This window comes from Episyrphus balteatus, chromosome 3, assembly GCF_945859705.1.
Source record: "Episyrphus balteatus chromosome 3, idEpiBalt1.1, whole genome shotgun sequence".
Classification (NCBI taxonomy): Eukaryota; Metazoa; Arthropoda; class Insecta; order Diptera; family Syrphidae; genus Episyrphus; species Episyrphus balteatus.
Genome location: NC_079136.1, coordinates 106,019,753 through 106,041,429, shown reverse-complemented (window position 1 = coordinate 106,041,429; position 21,677 = coordinate 106,019,753). Strand labels below are relative to the sequence as shown.

At 31.9% G+C, this 21,677-nt stretch overlaps 1 protein-coding gene across 7 annotated transcripts in view; it reads right to left on the bottom strand.

Moving 5' to 3' along the window:
• The window catches only part of LOC129914456 (WD repeat domain phosphoinositide-interacting protein 1), a 138,824-nt gene that overhangs the window by 4,998 nt on the left and 112,149 nt on the right, over positions 1-21,677 (bottom strand). The window lies entirely within an intron of this gene.

The following is a 21,677-nucleotide window of genomic DNA, read 5'->3' as shown; positions in this document are numbered from 1 at the left end:
TCCTATGACATTATATTTTTTTTATAACTCTTAGGCTTGCCATATAAGCAGGGTCGCATTTTCAAAAATTTGCAAAAATGAACTTTAAGGCCTGGCAACCCTATGCCTTGACAGGATATCGCTAGGCAACCCATGTGCAAACTGTTTCTTTAGACACTACCCTTAGGAAAATATAGCTTTCAACTGGTATAATGAGGTGGATAGGTCGTCCCATGACTAGATTTTTTCCTTTAATATGTTGAAATACGAAAATAAGCACCTTTTCAAAAAATCCCCTCGCAAAAACGGTAAGTTAAATTAAAAATTTGACAGACACGTGTCAAGTTATTTTATTTTTCCTAACTTATCACATAAAAATTATTTAAAAAATCTTTCATTCTGATTTTTGGTGAATTATTTCTCAAATATCGAATTGGAGTATCATGACTTTAAAAAGACTATATCTCGAGTTGTAGGTTTTTTACATTTTTTTGTTGTATGTGTGGCTTTCATATATTTATAATATCTATCGATTCCAATTTCAATTTTATTTCTATCACGTTTTGTTTAGAAAATAGATTTTTGCTCTTTTTCTAAATTTACCTTTGTTTACCCTACTCAAACTTCAAATTTTAAAAAATCCTGAAAATTAAAATTTTTAAATTAAATTTCCTATGACATTATATTTTTTTTATAACTCTTAGGCTTGCCATATAAGCAGGGTCGCATTTTCAAAAATTTGCAAAAATGAACTTTAAGGCCTGGCAACCCTATGCCTTGACAGGATATCGCTTGGCAACCCATGTGCAATTTATTTTCTTAGACACTAGCTTTCAGAAAATATAACTCTCAACTGGTATAACGATGAGGGTAGGTCGTCCTATGGCGGGATCTCCTACTAATAGGTACTATAGGGGAAGTTTAGGATTCGTAAAAAAAATTGAACTTGAGATAACAATTTTACATGACATTACGATGATGGAGAATGCCAAAAAAGTGGGTCCGGCAATTCTGTCTGTCTGTCTGTGTGTCTGTCTCTATCTGGAGCTGCAGCCTAAACGAGTGAAGTGATTTTCTTCAAACTTGGTAGTTAGCAGTTTTTGGTGATTCCCTAGAGGTGAAATTGAAATTTTTTTTGTATGACCAAAACTAACGGTACCTGCCATATAACGGAAATAGAAAAGTTATTTTTTTTTCAAAAACGGCTCTAATGATTTTAATTAAAATTTTTGTATGTAGTACTACACATAAGAGATAACTTTTTAAATAAAAAAAATATTTTTTGTACCGTTATTAACGGTACCTGTCATAGAACGGTTTTTTTCGTTTCTGAATATCTCGTACAACATTAACCCGATTTAAATGAAAATTTTTATACAAAAGTGTGTAAGTAAAGATAATATTAAAATTTTAGAAAATTTTCAAAAAACGCATTTTTGGTTTTTTAAAAAATATTTCAAAATTTTTTTTTTGAAAAATCAATTTTTTGAAAACGGATCAATGAAAAATTTTGAAATTTAGTTTTTATGTGTAAATTAATTATTTCTTCAAAATAGCATACCAACTTTTTTTTTGAAAAATGTTAAAAAAATTATTTTTTTAAAAAACGGCTCCTACAATTTTCGAAAATTTTTTTCTAAAAATACCTTTTTACACAAGAAATAAAATGGCATATTTTTTTTTTTTTTTTTAAGATAATTTAAAACGGAGTTTAATTAATTATAAAAACAGATTTAATTTTTTTTATACTAGGTACTTATGAATTTTCTTCAAAATATCAAATTTTAAATTTCTTGAATATTATAGTTACTTTAAGCATAAGAGCAAGTACGTGCGACCCCAGTCGTGCAATTTATTTTTAATTACTTTCAGTAGCCTTTTTTGTGAAATAAAACTTATTTTTTTTATGAAAATAAACTGGGCTTTAATAAAAAGGACAAAAAATTAATACTCATTAACGTGTTTTTTTGACTTAAATGATATGAAAGTGTAAAAAACAACTTAAAAAACGAAGAACATTGTGTTTGATGTAAAATTGTGGAAAAACGGTTGTCCGCAGAAAAAAAAGTTTTGAGACAAACTTAAACTGTAATAAATTCTTGATTGATTGTAAAAAAAATCTTTCAAATGAAACTTAGTTTGGCAAAAATAAGGCCAGTTAAAGGACAAGAGAGCAAATATCATAAAAACTGTGGTAACTCGAAAACGGGACGAAAACGAGAAAATTACCTCTTAAGTTTTTCGACTTAAAATGACCTCAGGAATCCATGGTTTTCATTTGGGGCGGTGACTGTGGGACACCCTGTATATGTATATATAGGTGAAGAGCCAGGCGACCAAAGAATTGTCTACTTATGCAGCAACGATGATTAGCGAAAGCTAAAATACCCAATTCGATCAAATAAAAAACAATAGTAACTCCAACGAAAAGTTGTGTGTTCACCAGCTTAATGGTGACAGAGTGCGACTTCTACTGATTTGCTGCGGCCTTCTATACTGTAGAAGGCAGCAGCACATTACAATGGTAATGTTTTATAAAATGTGTTGTTTTTGTATTCCTGTTTTTTTTTTTTTTTTTGTTAGCACTTTTAAATTTACATTGTTTGTCAAAATGTGTTTGTTAAAATTAATGAATTATATAAACAAAAAAAATAATGAAAGAATTTAAGCAAATAATTTTAAATGTATGCATGTTTAAATGTTTTTTATATTATTTGTGTTTGATGTTGATTTGTTTAAGGATGACTGTTACAATCTCCCACTCTGCCTCATGGAACGTCTCGGAAATGTGGCAGGATCATTTGTATTTGTGGTCTCAGGTGGAGGCATCCTTCTATTGGATTTTGGATCGATCATTTTTGCCTCGGAAATGGTTTGGGGTATTCCAGATCTTTCTTCAAATGATTGGTTAGGTGACGTCATCTTTCTTTTAGACTTTGAATGGATCGTTTTAGGTTCATCGATAGGATAAGAGTTCACAGGTCGTCCTCTTTTTCTGAAAGAAACAATGGGTTTAGGATATGGAAGTTCTTTCGAACCCCCAGGGAATAAAGAAATCATTGATGCGTGATATGTGCCCAATGGAACGGTCGGGTCATCTTCTTTCGCAATTGTATAGCTGCTTAAACCTTTCTTCTTCAAAATAACATAAGGGCCATCTCTTTTCGGTGCCAGTTTCGAAGTAAAACCTGACGATGCTTTGCTGATTTTATGAGTTTTGACAAGAACCTTATCGCCAACTTTAAACTCGTAGTGAGGTCTTCGCTTCTTGTCAGCGTAGACTTTACTTCGGTCTTGTGACTTCTCGGATGCTTCTCTTGCTTCCTTCAGAGTATCGGCTAATTTAATTAAGTGTGGAGGGATCTGGGGTATGAAGTTTTCTGTTTGGACAATCGCTTTTAGATCATGATTGACGTCATCCGATGAGAATCCAGTGCTTTCACATTTGACTGTATTCATCGCAAATCGTATAGCTGGGAGCTTGAGATTCCACATTGTGTGTTGATTTCCAACTAGGATTTAAAGTTGGGTTTTTAGATCTCGATTTTTTCTCTCGACTGGGTTTGCTTCTGAATGATATACAGGAGTGAACGATTGTTTTATATCCAGACAATAAGTTAACTTTTGCATCAATGCAGATATAAATTGTGTTAAGTTGTCACTGTGCAATTTTCTTGGAACTCCGTACCGCAGGAAAACTTCATTTAACTGAGTTAGGGCACAATTTTCAGCAGTACCTTCTTTCAAGGGGAATAGCTCAACCCAACGACTACATAAGTCTTCGACAATTAAGATCCATTGATGCCCACTAGGAGTGGTGGGTAGCGGTCCAAAAAGATCTACTGCTATAACTTCAAATCTTTGCCTACTCGGGGTTGTTTGCAATAGACCGGCTGGTTTTAAATTTGAGGCTTTATAGCGTTGGCATTCTACGCAACCTTTGATATGTTTAGCAACATCTGATCTCATTCCATGCCAGTAATAGCGACTTGATATACGAGCCAATGTCTTATCCACACCATAATGTCCACCAGTACAGTCATCGTGATACTTCTTCAGTATCATAGCTATCATTGACTTTGGTATGACGAGTTTACCGTTTTCCGAATCTTCCTCAGAACAATACCGGTATAAAACACCATCAACAAGCATGTACCCTCTACTGGTCCAACGAAATAAGTTTTCATCATTGTTTTCGAATGAATCGATTATGAGTTTAAGATCAAAATCGGCTAGTTGGTTATCTCTAATTTCCTTCGAACCTGTTCTTGGAATATCAACAATAACTGAGCAAATTATACAATCCTCTGTATGATCATTGTCGGGACATGGCGGTCGGGATAGAGTGTCAGCTACAGCATTGTTTCTACCGGGATTGTAACCTATCTCAATGTTATAAGGTTGTAACTGAAGTGCCCATCTGGCGAGTCTACCGGTCGGCGATTTCAGGCTCATAAGCCATTTTAAGGGTTGATGATCGGTAAGAATCTTCACTTCAGATCCTTCGATATATCCTGGAAATTTTTCGACTGCCCATACTACTGCGAGTGCTTCACGTTCCGTTGTCGAGTAATTTTGTTCTGCAGGTAGGAGTAAACGGCTTGCGAATTCAACAGGGTGTTCCATCTCGTTCTCCCCCTGGAGTAAAACTGCTCCGATAGCATAGCTGCTGGCATCGGTTTTAAGAATGAATGGAATATCATCTTTAACTTGCTGCAAAATTGGAGAAGTTGTCAGAAGTTTTTTAAGATTGTCAAACGCGTTTTGCTCATCGATTCCCCATTACCAAACAACATTCTTTTTCGTTAAATTCGATAGTGGTTTAGGTATATATCTGCGAAATTTGGGATAAATCTTCTGTACCAGGAACAAGTTTACAAAAAGGATAACACTTGTTTCTGATTCTTGGGACTTGGGCGTAGTAGTATGGCATCAGTTTTTCGGGATCAACCTTGAAACCATCGGGTGTCAAAATGTGACCAAAATATTTTATTTCAGAGCAACAAAATCTGCATTTGTCTCAGTTAAGTTTGAACCCAAATTGCTTCAGACGTGCGAAAACTTTTTGTAGATCGTTAAGATGTGTTGAAAAGTTCTCGGAGCAGATAATTATATCATCCAGATATGCAAGGATCAGAATTTGTGGCAGTCCATTTCGAAATTTGTCAATAAGGCGTTGGAACGTTGCTGGTGCGTTTCGCAATCCAAATGGCATTCGTTTGAAAACATAAGATCCAAATGGTGTTATAAAAGCAGTTTTAAGTTGATCCAGTGTTGACATGTATGGCGTACTCTTCGCTGCGTGCAGAAGATCATCCATTCTAGGCAACGGATAGCGATCTGGTATGGTTATAGCGTTCAATTTGCGATAGTCGACGCATACTCTTATTTGTCCATCAGGAAAGGCCCATGGGGAGTGTTTCTCTTCAATAATGCCTTTTTCAAGCATATCGTCAATCTCAGCTTTCAACTGTATTTTCCTTGCTGGTGATATTCGGTACGGTGGATTTGATATGGGTTTATGTGTTCCCGTATTGATTTGGTGTTCTATATTGGAAATAGGTGTTGTTATCTCTCCAAAAATTTCATCTTGCTCGCTTAACATCTTTTCAAGGTGTTTTCTATCACATCCATTGAGTGAATATCCTTCATCTGGGATGAGTTGAATATCTATGGAATTTAGGATGAACCAGTCATCAACATTTGAATCGGCTTTCTTTGGTGAACTAAAAAGATCATTTCCTCTTTCAGGTGTTTTCATCTCCTGAGGCAGCACGTCAGAGAAGATTGCTTGGATGCTGTGGTGAGTAATCATTGGATCGTTTGCGTTTTGGTGTACTTGGGATAGGGCTTATTATTTCATAACTTTCAACCCAAGCCAAATATGCTGAAACTTGTTTGAGCTTTTCATCCTTTTCCAATATTTTGTGGTAATTTACTTTTGGAGCCGGTTTTGGCGTTTTAAAGGGGTTTTCTCGAGGTTCGATTTGAATCTTTTCATTGCTCTTAGCCAATTTAAAATCAAACGTAGTTGCTGGGTCGTCAATAAAATAGTATGCTCTTTGAGCAATATTTAAAACAAGTCCACATTGTTCGAGAAAATCGATGCCTAATAACGTGCGATTTACTTTGGCCTTTGGAAGGGCTATAAAACGAATTTTACGTAATCTTTTCCCAATAATGATATCTACTATAGTTGAATAAACGATTTCTTTTTTCGTTATTCCATCAGCCAAAGTTATCTCTGCATTGACTTTCTGAAAAAGGCAACCCTTTTGGACAAGTTGTTGGTAAAGACGTGACCCTGCGACGCTCGTTCGAGCTGCGGTATTAATATATGCTTCACCTTTCAATCCATTAATATTAACATCTACAGTAGGTACATTTCTGCCTATAACAGTTGACTCGATGAGGTTGAAATCGAGCTTTGCTGGGCTATTTGCATTTTTGTTACTGCATGTTGGACAGTTTGTTCTGCAATAACCTGCAGCTCCACATCCGTAACAACTAAGTGTAGGTTTCTTGGCCTCATTTTGATTGTTTTAGGCTTTTTTAAAGCATCGTTCAGCGGAATGTCCTTGCTTTCTGCAAAAGGTGCATCTAACTTTTTTAAATTCCTCGACAGGTTTCCCTGGAGGGCGGCTTTCTCTGAGAACAATTTCAGCTTCTCGAGCTTCTTTTAAAAGTTCTTGAAATGTGTTGACTGGGGTTCTTGGAACCTTTTCTCTGACACTCAAAAGAAGCTGACCATAAATCATATTAATCATGATTTGTTCGGATATCTCATCTTTTAGCTGCGAAAACAGTACTCTCAGTTGATTGGTTTGGCTTTTGTTTATCCTCGAAAATCTTTACATAAACTCGCCAGGAAGGTTTTGGTGGAGCAAACGATGAGCGAAGTAATTTTAATGCATCTTCAAACGATTTTGCTTCGTTTTTCACTCCTTGCCACCAGTTTGAAGCGAAACCTTCTAACAAGAGTGGGAATCCTACCAGAGCATTTTTATCTGAAACGTTTTCAAAATCTTTGTACACACTTATTGTTGCAATGAAGTCTTCCAGCTTGGAGGTATTTTTTTCACCATTATAACGAGCGGTGCATCGGCTAAAGTTACCTTGGAGTTCTTTAACGCCTATGGCAGCTACCAAGCGGGTGAGTTGGTCTTCGGATAGAGCGATCGCGGCTGATTGGTCGTCTGGCATATTTGTAAATTGTAGGTTTGACTGTAGAGGTTTTTTAAATGTGTTTTCGTTTATAATTGTAGTCTCTGTTTCACTCTCTGGTGATTCGAATTCAGACGTATACTCAATATCGGAGATATAGTTGGAGGAGTCTGATGACGAAGAACTTCTTTCAATATACCTACTGAACTTTCGGTTTTTCAGATAACCGGTGACTTTTTCTCATACCGTGATGAAAAAAAATTGCGCAGCACCTTTCTTGTGCGATTATTGTTTTTATATCAAAATATGTAGGTAAACACGATAGTGTAAAATTGAACTGATAAAAAAATTCTTTTGCTTACTTAAGCGGGTTGGACTGTACTATTGGGTTGTACTGTCGTTAATTTTCATTCTCTTTTGATTCGTCGATTGGTACAAAAAAAAATGGGTACGCAGTTAATCAGTCTATTTTTCGGGTTGTACTGTACCGCCCAAAAAAAATCTCAGCTTTTCCTTTATACAGGGTGTCCTACAGTCACCGCCCCAAATGAAAACCTTGGATTACTGAGGTCATTTTAAGTCGAAAAACTTAAGAGGTAATTTTCTCGTTTTCGTCCCGTTTTCGAGTTACCACGGTTTTTATGATTTTTGCTCTCTTGTCCTTTAACTGGCCTTATCTTTGCCAAACTACGTTTTATTTTTAAATAAAAAATTAATTTAATTGAATTAAAAACTTTCACTGAGCTATTGCGGTTAAGAAAAGAACAAATAGATAAAGCTCAGAAAAAGTTTTAATTCATTTAAATTAATTTTGTATTTAAAAATTATTTTTTTTTAATTCACTCAGTTTGTTTATTTTTTTTAATTACTTTCAGTAGCCTTTTTTATGAAATAAAACTTATTTTCTTTATCAAAATAAACTGGGCTTTAATAAAAAGCACAAAAAATTAATACTCATTAACGTGTTTTTTTTAATTAAATGATATGAAAATGTAAAAAACAACTTAAAAACGAAGAAAATTGTGTTTGATGCAAAATTGTGGAGAAACGGTTGTCCGCAGAAAAAAAGTTTTGAGACAAACTAAAACTGTAATAAATTCTTGATTGGTTGTAAAAAAAATCTTTCGAATGAAACGTAGTTTGGCAAAGATAAGGCTAGTTAAAGGACAAGAGAGCAAAAATCATAAAAACCGTGGTAACTCGAAAACGGGACGAAAACGAGAAAATTACCTCTTAAGTTTTTCGACTTAAAATGACCTCAGGAATCCATGGTTTTCATTTGGGGCGGTGACTGTGGGACACCCTGTATATCGAGAAATTTTTTTTTTTATCCACTTAACCGGGTTTTACTTTGATAGGACTTAACTGGGTTCTACTGTACTGTCTATCGACTGACAGTCTGACATACGTAGCCACTAGGTTGGGCGCCAATTGAAGCGTGGGTGCAGCGTTGCCACAAAGTGCCCGATCGGGCCATTTGGCCCCCTATCTTATATTTTGGCCCTTCGCCCGGGGCAACTAGAAATGGCCCACGAATCCAAGTTTTAGTAGATTCATCTTCATATGGTGCTTAGTAATAATTAAAAGGCTTTACAAAATTAAATATATATCATCGCTATGCATCGCAACTACAACGTGTATTCACCACACATAAATAGGTACCTATGTATTAGAGCCTACTATTGCACGTGTATTAAGGTACACGTGCTACACGTGTATTTAAATAATTCGTGCCGAAGCACGTGTATTTGTAAATACACGTGTATTTATATTTACACGTGTATTTATATTGACACGTGTAAATAGCGTTCGAACAGGTAGATTTGGTGGCGATTTCCTAAAATATGTATTATATTGAATGAAAAGGATATTGTTCAGGTTTTTGCGGTTATTGGCTAGATTTACACATTGAAATTACACAGAAAATTTAATTGGAAATTCTTATTCAACCCTAGCCAAATAAATCTTGGAAAAAAATTTTGACCCGATTCCCATTATCGTATCGAACTGAACTTTGTACACATATGAAGTTTGGATTGCAACGCAATATTTTGGGGTCCGAACTCAGGGGAGGGGCATTGGGGGGTTGAAACACCCCAAATCTATTTTATCCCATTCTAAATATCGCAAAAGCTTTTGTAGGTAAATTGCAAGAGAGGGGCTTTGGGAGCTCATACCACCCAAGCAAATTATCATCTTCTTTCAAATATTATACGACTAAAAAGTAAAAAAATAAAGCAGATTAGATTAGATTACCAAGCAACAAAACATATAAAATAATTAAATTGACTCCATGGAGTCCCTTTAAATGCCGTCCAAGGGCTCCGGTTGTTCCACCGGGACAAGAAAAACGGTTGTTTTGTTGTGAACTACATAAGTCACAGTAGGCATTTGTCCCTTCTCGGTGGGCATATTGCCATACCCAACTCCTTGGCTTCATATTTTAGTTTTATTTTAAAATTTATTTTGATTGAATTTGTCGCTTTATTTATAAAACACCTTTTACACTTTCACTATGAACTTAGTAAACCATATGATCTTCAAATAAAGGGTGATTAACAAAAAAAAAAAAAAAAAACATGTAACAGTTGGTACACTTTCTTCTGAGAAAGACACAGTAGGCAATATGCAAATATATCTTGGAAAAATTTATTAGCTTTTTTTTAATGAAAAGGCACATCATTATTTTTAATTTTTGAATAAATTATTTATAAGGTCTTCAAAAAGTTCAAATACTATTTTTCCAATTCGAACTATTTATTTGCACAATAATCTTCAGTTGTTTAGTTTTAAAAACTTTTATTTTACCCCCAAAAAGCAAAAAAATCATTTTGTTTCGTATTTACACGTGTAAATATAAATACACGTGTATTTAATAAATACACGTGTAAATAAGATACACGTGTAAACGTTTTTTAGATACACGTGTACACGTGTATCGGGTACACGTGTAATTAAATACACGAACAAAATCGTAGGCTCTACTATGTATACTGAATTCATTAATTTATCTCGTTTAGTAATTTGATTTTTCTCACGTCAGTTGTATTTATTTATTTTTAATAAGTGGCTCAAAGCTAAAAGATGTCTGTGAATTAAAAGTTTAAAATGTACATCTGTGTTTTATTTTAATTTCTTTTGTTAACTTATAAGATTTAAAAAATGTATGGCCAATAAAGGCCTTTAATTTCAGCTCGATTGGATAAGTCTAAATGGTGCCGACACTCGCTCAAAGAATCAAAAATCTCTGTTTTTTCACTGTTTTTCGCAGAAAATTAGCTCTACCTTCCAAACAGAGGGGGTTATTTTCACTTTTTATATATTAAATTAAAGGTAGTGTTGTTCCACAGAACTCAGATGATAAATTTGTTTAGTTTTACTAAATAAACAAAATATTGGAGCTGAAGGGCAAACTCGATTTAAAATGAAACTTTTTTTTTTACTGTTTTAACAAAAAAACGAAACATTTAACAGATTTCTAAAAAAAAACAAGATACTTAATATCGTCTTATGCGTACTTTTCACGAGTCGATTTTAGCCGCACGATATGTCGTTCGACTAGGATTTTTCTATAGGGATTGTCACTTTAGTCGCCTGCGAATTACGTTCACCCGAGTCGAAAAGCTTCGCCGCACGGCAAAAATCGACTCGTGAAAAGTCCCCATTACATTTCTAATACATAACTAATGAAGTAATTACTAAAAAAAAAATGTGTCAAGAGATTTACTTAAAGTAGTTTTGGAAGCATCAGGATACAATTTTCGGCACTCACTGACTACTTTAAGTACATATTGTTTTTGTTCCTCATCTTTAGTTAAAAGATTATTAAAATTGGTTATTAATTTGACTCCTCTTTCTGCCATGTCATTTACGACTTTAAGTGATTGCACTTTTTTAAAGCCTTCTTTAAAAAGCGGGTTTCCGGGCAAAAGATTTGGAGGTGCTTTGAGAAAGCTTGTGCTATTTTCAATCGGCTGAAAACACTTAAAATTGTTAAAACTTCTTTTAATATTAAAACAAAAATTGTTGTTGTTTATTTAATACGTTAAATACTAACGTTACAAATTACAAAAAAAATACTTAAAACTAAACTTAAATACAACAAAATTTTAACTACTCAGAGCAAAAAATTTACATCTAAAGCTTTCAGATTTACAGTTATCATTTGTAGAACCAATGAGAATAAAGAATTTATTAAAATTTTTAATTAACTGATTAAGAGGACTATTCGCGCCGTAGTTTGATCTGCTGAAAATAGTTCGAAGTGGTAAATTCCTTCTTAAGTTAGTCTGACTCACATTGAAACATATTCGATCGAGAATTGATGGACATGAAATAGATCCATTTATAACACCTGTTATGAAGCAGAACTGCAAGTACTCTATGTGACCAGAAAGAGATGGCAAGTTTAACAATTAAAGTCTTGAAGGCAAAATAACCCTATCTGTCCATGGCAAAAAGCGAAGAGAAAATCTTAAAAATTTACGCTGTATACTTTCAATTCTATTTATGTGTATAGAGTAGTATGGCGCCCATATAACGCACCCGTATTCAAGAATTGGTCTGACAAGAGAAACATAAAGGATTTTAATTACATAAGGATCACGGAAATCACGGGAAAACCTTTTCACAAAGCCAAGCATTTTATTAGCTTTCTTTGTAATATAATTAAAGTGGTCAATAAATGTTAATTTTAAGTCTAATACAATTCCGAGATCAGAAAAACTAGATTCACGATGTAAACGCGTTGAGTTTAAACGATAGTCATAATTAATTAAATTGCGTTTGCTTGTAAAACTCATTGTCTTACACTTGTATATATTTAAAATTAAACGATTGTTGTTGCACCATTCCCAAAATGTATTTAGATCATTTTGTAGTTGTTCACAGTCCGTAATGGAATTAATTTTTCTAAATATTTTTACATCATCAGCATAGATTAATGTCATTGAATGTTTCAATACAGATGGAAGACAGATCATTTATAAATAAAATGAACAACAAAGGGCCAAGGTGACTCCCTTGAGGAACACCAGAATTAACTTTAAATTGACAAGAACGGTTTCTTCTAAACATAACACTATAATATCTATCTTTAAGGTAAGACGAAATCCACATAACAAAAAGATGATCATTGAGTCCAATTTTATTTAATTTACTCAGAAGTATTTTATGACTTAATTTATCAAATGCTTTGCTAAAATCTGTGAAGATGCAATCTACTTGGGAATGATTTTCGAATGAATCCAAACAAAAAGTAGATAACTGTAATAAGTTAGTGACCGTTGATTTTTTCTTCACGAAACCATGTTGATTTTCACATATAACAGACGAACAATTAAAAGACATTATTTCACAGACAAGAGACTCGAACAGTTTAGGAATAGCTGAAAGTTTCGCTATAGGACGATAATTTGTTATTAAGTTCATAGGGCCTTTTTTATGAACTGGTACTAGATAAGAATATTTCCAAATACTTGGGAATTCACAACATTTTAAAGACTCGTTGAAAAGAATAAACAATGGATAGGAAATATAAGACACACATTTTTTTAACATAAATGATGGTATACCATCTGGACCAGTGCCCATGTTCTGTAACTTTTATCACTGGCGATAAAATATTTGAATGGCTTTAAAATCCATTTAATCTCATCAAAATAAAAGAAATTTTGTTCCAGATCATAATTTCTTAATTCATACATTCTGAATTTGAAAGAAATTTTGCTTTATTTATGGAAGAAAATGGATTTTAGAGACATTGAAAAACGTTTATCGCCAGTGATAAAGTTACAGAACAGGGGCCCAGGACTAAAACATTCATCTAGTTTTAAAATATTTTCACCTATATCAGCCTCAGAAATAGAAAAATTAATTGAATTAAGATGTGTATATTCTAGTGTGTTAGGAGAGATAAAAGAAGTGCTTGTTGAAGAGAAATCTTCAAAGGCACTTTTAAAATAATCAGCAAACATATTAGATATAGTCTCTGGGATATGGCTAGAAGAATTTTGAAAGTTTATACTAGCTGGATAACCGTCAGATTTACGTTTATTATTAACGTATCTCCAAAACATAAGGGGGTTAATTTTGATTTCGCATTCAGTTTTTGAAATAAATTCTGAGTACAGAAAATCTGAATGGGTCACAAATACCATTTGCAGTTCTTGGTAGACTCTAAGTGTCTCTTCACTTCTCGAAAGATTGTATCTCAACCAGGCCTTATTTCTCTTATTTTTTAATGTGAATCAAACCACGGCGGGTTACCATTTAAAGATTTTAATTCGCGCAGTGGGATAGTATCCAAAAAACAATCAAATATAATTTCATAAAAATTTTAAATCATTTCGTCTAAATTCAAATTTAAAAATAATACATCCCAGTTAATTTCGAGTAGTAAATTAAATAGATTAGTAAAATTACATTTTTTTAAATCAAATTCAATATGTTTTTTACAAAAATTAACTACATCACATATAGATAAATTTAAACAAATAGTAAGGGCGGGGTGGTGGCGATCTTCGTGAACAAGCTTTGAATCGCATGGGATAACGGCGACATCAGCATTCATTGCGTCAGAGAAGTAAACAAGATTTAATATTCTTCCATTTTCATTTTTAACTCCATTCAGCTGATTTAAGCCAAAAGATGCCATACCATCTATCAAGCAGAATTCGTTAGTGTTCGTAGCATTAGTAGGGAAATAGATATTATCATAAGTTGAACGGCACCATTCCAATTTGGGAAGATTAAAGTCCCCAGTAATTATGATATCGTCTCTAGGGAATTGTGCAAATTTTCATAGATTTCGATGGTAGAATTAGGTGGAATATAAGTTGCAACCACATAAATGTATCCAAAAGACATTTTTATTTTAACGCAGAGCAACTCCAGCGAGGACTCAAAAAAATCTTCAACAAGTGAAGATATGAGAGATATTTTACTCCAATTAATAAACCTCCACCAACAGTAGCTGAATCATTAAGTATGGGGCGATCACGTCGAAAAATTTGATAGGTGTTATCAAAAAACTCAGTGTCAATAAAAGAAGAGTTCAACCATGTCTCAGTTAGCACGATTACGTCATGGGGGATATTATTTATATTTTTATAAACCTTACTGGTTTTTGTCCTTAATCCGTTGACATTTTGATAATATATTAGTAATTGTTGAGATCTTGGTTTAGGTGGAGGTGTAAATGCATTTGATGCATCAACAATTTGTTGCGATTTAGAAAACGTGGGCGTTTCTAAATGTGCTGATACTGATGTGGCAAGTTTCTTTGGAGATGGAATTAGCGAAGATGATTCTTGATCGAGTGTATCACTTTTTCTTTTTAATGGCGCTGCGACAATTTTCTCAGGTGAAGTTTTATCTTGATTTTCACTGTTGCATGATTGTGTATTGTTAACAATTTTCTGATAAGATGTTAAATTTCCTTGTTGTGTTTCAGTACTACTTTGTGATACAGGAGTTATATTTATCGAACAGTTTAATGTGTTTTCGGTATGTAGTTGTGAAGTTATATTTCCGATTTTGTCAGAGAGAAATAATAATTGTTTTTCTAATTTTTCTAACTGCTTCATATTTTGCAGAACGTCACGAACATCAGAACGTCGAAAACGCAACAGAATTAATACTCACATTTTATTTTAAGTTAATTTATTTTACATACCTACAAAGTAAAATTAGCAAAAAGCGCGAGTTTATTTTAATAAAATTATTGAACTACCAACGAAACGACTCGTGAAGCTTAAACTTCATAAAAAAACAACAAATATGTATTCTACAACTGCATTTTATTTTTTGTCTATAAAAAAAAAACAGCAGGTTCAACCCCCAATAGGTGCCCTTTTTGTTTTTTTTTCAGTCAATTTTACTATGTGCCTCTATTGTTGATAAAATTATTATATATTATTATTGTTGATAAAATTATTATATATTATTATTGTTGATAAAATTAGTATATATTATACGAGAAGCATTTCGATTAGATACCTTTCTATAACATAGAAAGATTCATTTTAAATCGAGTTTGTACTTCAGTTCTTTTTGAGGTAAGTACTGAAAATTTAAATTGATGACAATATTTTTTTTTATTGGTAAAACTAAACAAATTTAGCATCTGAGTTATGTGTAACAACACTACCTTTAATTTAATGTATAAAAAGTGAAAATAACCACTTCTGTTTGGAAGCTAGAGCTAATTTTCGGCGAAAAACAGTGAAAAACAGAGATTTTTGATACTTTGAGCGAGTGTCGGCACCATTTAGACTTATCCAATCGAGCTGAAATTTTGGCGGTACATTTTATGGGGTTCCCCCGAAAAAAATTCGTCAACAAATTTTTTCTATGGGAGTTGCGGTCACTATAGTGTTCACCATTAAGCTTTATTAGACAGAATGCGACTTCTACTGATTTGTTGCGGCCTTTTATACTGTAGAAGGCAGCAGCATATTACAATGGTTATGTTTTATAAAATGTGTTGTTTTTGTGTTCCTGTTTATTTTTGTTAGCACTTTTAAATTTACATTGTTTGTCAAAATGTGTTTGTTAAAATTATTGAATTATATAAATAAAAAAAATTATGAAAGAATTTAAGTAAATAATTTTAAATGTATGCATGTTTATATGTTTTTTTATATTATTTGTGTTTGATGTTGATTTGTTTAAAAATGACTGTTACAGTGTATACTTTTTTGTTTTAAAACTACAGCTCTTGATACCCGGATACCCGAGTACTCGCCCGAGTACCCGAAGGTACCCGGCTACCCGAGTAATACCCGAAAACTCGTGTACCCGGGTATTTGTGAGGACGGGTACTACCCGGTCGAAATCAAGAGCTCTATTTAAAACCGCTATTATGAAGCCATGAAACTAATGAATAGCAGTCTTGAGTCATATTAAGACACTATCGGTTCATTCATGGTATTTCTTAAAATATTTGTCGAAATGGCAGAATTTTTATTTATCAATTACCAAAAAGTTTATAAAGATCGTTTATCGGACTCAAAGTTGAATTTTAAGAAACTTTATCAATATGAAAGGGAAAATCTTTATTGGTTGAGTAAACAATTTTTTGGTAATACAGTATTGTAAATGAATAGTAATTTTTTAGAATACATTTTTTTTAAAGTAGCTAATGTGAGGTTTCAAAACTGTTGAGATAATTTCAACTCTGAACCATATGTGAATTGCCAATAGTATATTAACTTTATTAGCCATGAATAATATATTTTAAAGAATTCGCAACTAAAAAAAATGCAAAACTGGGTCGCACGTACTTGCTCTTATGTCAAAAGTTGCTTGAAATATTAAAGCTTTTAAAAACTCATAAAAGATAATTTTTTTTTAAATTAAAAAAAAAAACATAAAAATAATACCTATAAAATTTGGTTTAAAGTTTAAAAATTTTTTTTTTAATGCATCAAAAAGAATTAAAAAAAAAAAAATTTGGAAATCTAGAGCCACTTTTTTTAAAAGATATTTTTTTCATATAAAAATTGTTCACAAATTTTTTCAAAAAAATGACACTTATAAATAAAGACAAAGTTGAAATAAAATTCATTGAGTTCATTCAAAATAGATTTTTCTTACAAAATTTCGATTTTTTTTAATCCAAAAATGATTTTATTGAAAATGTTTTCTTTATTTTAATATTCAGGCCACTAAAAAGTTTTTGTTCAAAATTTTTAATTGAAATCGGTGGTGTAGTTTTCAAGAAAACGGTTCAGTTCAAAGGAAATACCGTTAATTAGGGTCCAAATTTTCTACAGTACATTTTTTTACAAAATCGTTAGAGCCGTCATGTCTAATTGTTATCTCGAATTCGATTTTTTATGCTGCTGTTAAGTTTACTTTTGACTCACAAAATAGTACGACCAGATGTTCACAAACTCAAATTGTAGAAACAGTAAACAGTATTGGATTACACTGTAAAACATTCAGAAAAATGTATTTGTAAGGCCAAAGTCAAAAACTTTTTTTTAGCAAGTAAAATACCCTAAAAAATTAAATGCTAGTGACGAATGATTTTAATTTTTCCAAATGTTCGGGCATAGGTAAGAATTTCGTTGTCCAAGCTGAAAAAATTTTTTTCGTTCACAATTTTGTTGTGCTTGTTTTGTAAGAAAATTTTCGTTTCGCTTCAGCAGCATACCTATTAGGCTTAAATACTAAACGAATGCCAATCATCTAAAAAAAAGTGTTTACTATCATTTTTGGGTGAATTCTAGTATTTACTTGGATGAATTTAGTATCTACTAGAAGTATTTGCCTGCTAGCAGGTACTTTTTTTATGCATACGAAATTAAGTAAATACTATGAATTTTACCTTTTACTAGAATTTATAGTATTTACTTTCACCTTTTACTTTAAGTAAGTACTACCTTTTTATGCAAATCACCCAATGTAATGTGGTATTGAAAAAATTCTAAAAAAAATTCAAAACCAAGCTATTAATGGTTTTCTAAAACTAAAACATGAGGTAGACCTTTGACAAAGTAGTGATTATAGGTAAGGGAATTTTTTTTGACAATTTGAAAAACTTCATTCGAAAGATAATAAAAAAAAAGTTAGGGGTCTGATACGGATTTTTTTTTAAGTCTCTGCGTTTCGAAATATGAATTTTTGAAAAACACCTACTTATTTTGGGGTATTTTTGGGTGAGTTTTTATTTTTTTTTTTTAATTTTTGGAGCATTCCAAAAATTTCAAGCTTATAGGACATGTAGTCTATGAAAGTGCGCACACATGTGCAAATTGGTATTTCAAAATGGTTTTTGACCGAATAACAGGAAAAACAAGTTTTTTTGTCCCAAGTTTTTTGACCTTTTTTAACCGTTTTTTATTTTTATCTTTTTTTCTTCAACAGATAAATAAATGAAATTTATATTGAAGATAGATAATAGACACGACTATATCTGTGCAGAATTTCAATCAATTTGTAGTCACAATTTTGAGATAACAGTAAAATAAAGTTTTTTGAGCATCCTGATGATGTTACCTTTCATTTGGTATATCACACATAACTGTACATTCACTACAAGCTACACAATGTTAAAATAATAAACTTGCGAAACATCTCAAAACACCTGTAAAGATCTGTTGATCATGAACAGCCACCAGTGTGGGAAGTACCGTAATCTCAGTTTGGAATTTCGACATGGTTGGCTTTAAAAAATTCTAACTTTTTTTTTAGGCATCGCAGAAATAAGTTTGAAACGTCATATGAAAGGTAAGCTTTTACATGATATAAAATTTTTTATAGGTTGTCTAAAAAACATTGATTCACTAGCGTGAGAATTATATGTTTTTTTTTTTGCTTTTTTTGATGAAAATTGATCGAGAGACATGATCGATATATATGTTTTGAGCTGAAGCAATAAGCTTTCAGGTGGTATAAAATTTATTATAGGTTGTTATATCAAAAAAATGAATTTTTGGGTGATGGAAATGATTTTTTCACTTTTTTCATAAGAAATGATTGTTTTTAATAAATTATTTTAATACTTTTTGCGCATTGTAAAAATTTAAAAATGGTTTTATTATTTAGAAGAAATATTTGACTTTTTAGTGGTATAATTTTTTTTGTAAGCTTTTAAAATAAAAAAATTAATATACCTAATGAGAAAAGAAAAAAGGTAATTTTTTTAACTTTTTCTTGTAAATTATGATTGTTTGAAATAAATAAACTTCAATTGACTCATTTTAAAAGCACACAACCTGTTATCTTACAACGTTATCACGTAAAATCATCGTCCGTAAACCGGCTTTACAGACAACCTCTTTTTTTCAATAAAATAATAATTACTTAAACTAAAAAGAGAAGGACGTTCTTCGATACGACCTGTAATAGCAGAAGTGAGGAAAAACAATCGGGGTGCCGATATATACCTATGTTTGTAAATGCCTTATCCATAATGGTATTAGTGTATTGTTTGCATTCTTGTATTTTTTCATCATATCTCTGAACTGAATTGCCTCCATTTCTATTCTTAGGTAAAATAATAGATAGATAGATAGATACTCTTAGGTAAAATAATAGATAGATAGATAGATAAATAGATAGATAGATAGATAGATAGATAGATAGATAGATAGATAGATAGATAGATAGATAGATAGATAGATAGATAGATAGATAGATAGATAGATAGATAGATAGATAGATAGATAGATAGATAGATAGATAGATAGATAGATAGATAGATAGATAGATAGATAGATAGATAGATAGATAGATAGATAGATAGATAGATAGATAGATAGATAGATAGATAGATAGATAGATAGATAGATAGATAGATAGATAGATAGATAGATAGATAGATAGATAGATAGATAGATAGATAGATAGATAGATAGATAGATAGATAGATAGATAGATAGATAGATAGATAGATAGATAGATAGATAGATAGATAGATAGATAGATAGATAGATAGATAGATAGATAGATAGATAGATAGATAGATAGATAGATAGATAGATAGATAGATAGATAGATAGATAGATAGATAGATAGATAGATAGATAGATAGATAGATAGATAGATAGATAGATAGATAGATAGATAGATAGATAGATAGATAGATAGATAGATAGATAGATAGATAGATAGATAGATAGATAGATAGATAGATAGATAGATAGATAGATAGATAGATAGATAGATAGATAGATAGATAGATAGATAGATAGATAGATAGATAGATAGATAGATAGATAGATAGATAGATAGATAGATAGATAGATAGATAGATAGATAGATAGATAGATAGATAGATAGATAGATAGATAGATAGATAGATAGATAGATAGATAGATAGATAGATAGATAGATAGATAGATAGATAGATAGATAGATAGATAGATAGATAGATAGATAGATAGATAGATAGATAGATAGATAGATAGATAGATAGATAGATAGATAGATAGATAGATAGATAGATAGATAGATAGATAGATAGATAGATAGATAGATAGATAGATAGATAGATAGATAGATAGATAGATAGATAGATAGATAGATAGATAGATAGATAGATAGATAGATAGATAGATAGATAGATAGATAGATAGATAGATAGATAGATAGATAGATAGATAGATAGATAGATAGATAGATAGATAGATAGATAGATAGATAGATAGATAGATAGATAGATAGATAGATAGATAGATAGATAGATAGATAGATAGATAGATAGATAGATTCATTGCGCAGATTGTAGACCGAGAGCCAGCGACCTAAAGTTTGCAGGTAATTGCTTAGTAGGGCGGAGTGAAACTGCACTTTTTTTTCTTTTTTTTTTTTTTCTTCTTCTACATACCAGGGACGGGTGCCATTAGTCATCAAAAAAGAGCATACCAAATCTCAGCCCGATCAAAAAATATCTTGAGGGTTCACAACGCCCTTTAAAATTTACATGCTTTTTGGAATAATGTACTGGGAGCAATTTTCAAAAGAGATGGAGCAATGTGCCAAAAAGTTAGAGCGTGTAGGCTTGGTCGAGACAAGAAAAAAATCGTATGGGAGGAGGGTCTATTCCCCTTCGTTTAGCGGGGAGGGGCAATTTAAAAAAGAAATTATTTAATTTGAAACAAAAAAATATTAAAAATCAACGGTTATACTTACAATAACGTGCTATACCTTTTTGTAAAGCCAAAACCCTCGTCTTTTACAAAAATGTTTAATATGGCCATTTTCTGGCACAGTATTTGAAAAATTAATTTTCGAAATCAAAATTTTCAAAAAAAAAAATTTCAAACTAAATTTTTTCAAAATTTTATGTAACTAAGTACTACTTAGGTTTTTAAAATTCGATGCTCTTATTTGTTTTTAAACAAAAACAGAAAACCGCATCCAAAAACATCTTGTCATTTTCGAGAAATTAACAAAAAACCAAAACTATTTTTGTCTAAGAAATTTCTTTATTTTTGGTTTTTTCGTGGCTGGATTATGGGGGTTGGGGGTGCTCGCCGCCCATGGATTCTTGCAGAAAGGGCCTTAAGTCAATAAATTCGTAATTTTTAAATGAAAATTGAACAATAAATAATAATGTACATGTTTTTCGAATCAAAAAACTGAGTAAAACAATAAAAACTCAAAAAATTCCATAAATTAACCTTTATGGTGTTTTCATTTTTTTCAAGCGACTTGTGAACCCTCTTAAACTTCTTTGATCGATCTGAAACTTTTTTCCTGTTATTTAAGTTCCAAATGGCACCCATCCTGGCTATGTAGAACAAAAAATAAGACAACTTTTTTTTTCACTCCACCCTATTGCTTAGTATTCAGAGTCATACCAATTTATAGTCTTCACCGAGTTATATAAGAAACCGCTGGTCTGCCTGGCCGTATACGTGGCGAACATGTGTAAAATTTGTCATGAAGGTAAAAAAAAAATTAAAATTTGGAAATCGACCTTAAATCAAAAAAAAATTATTTTAGGACAACAGAAAATCCTACGAAAATAAACGATAGCTTTTTTTAAAGATTAAAACTCAAACTACTTGCTGATTTTTAAA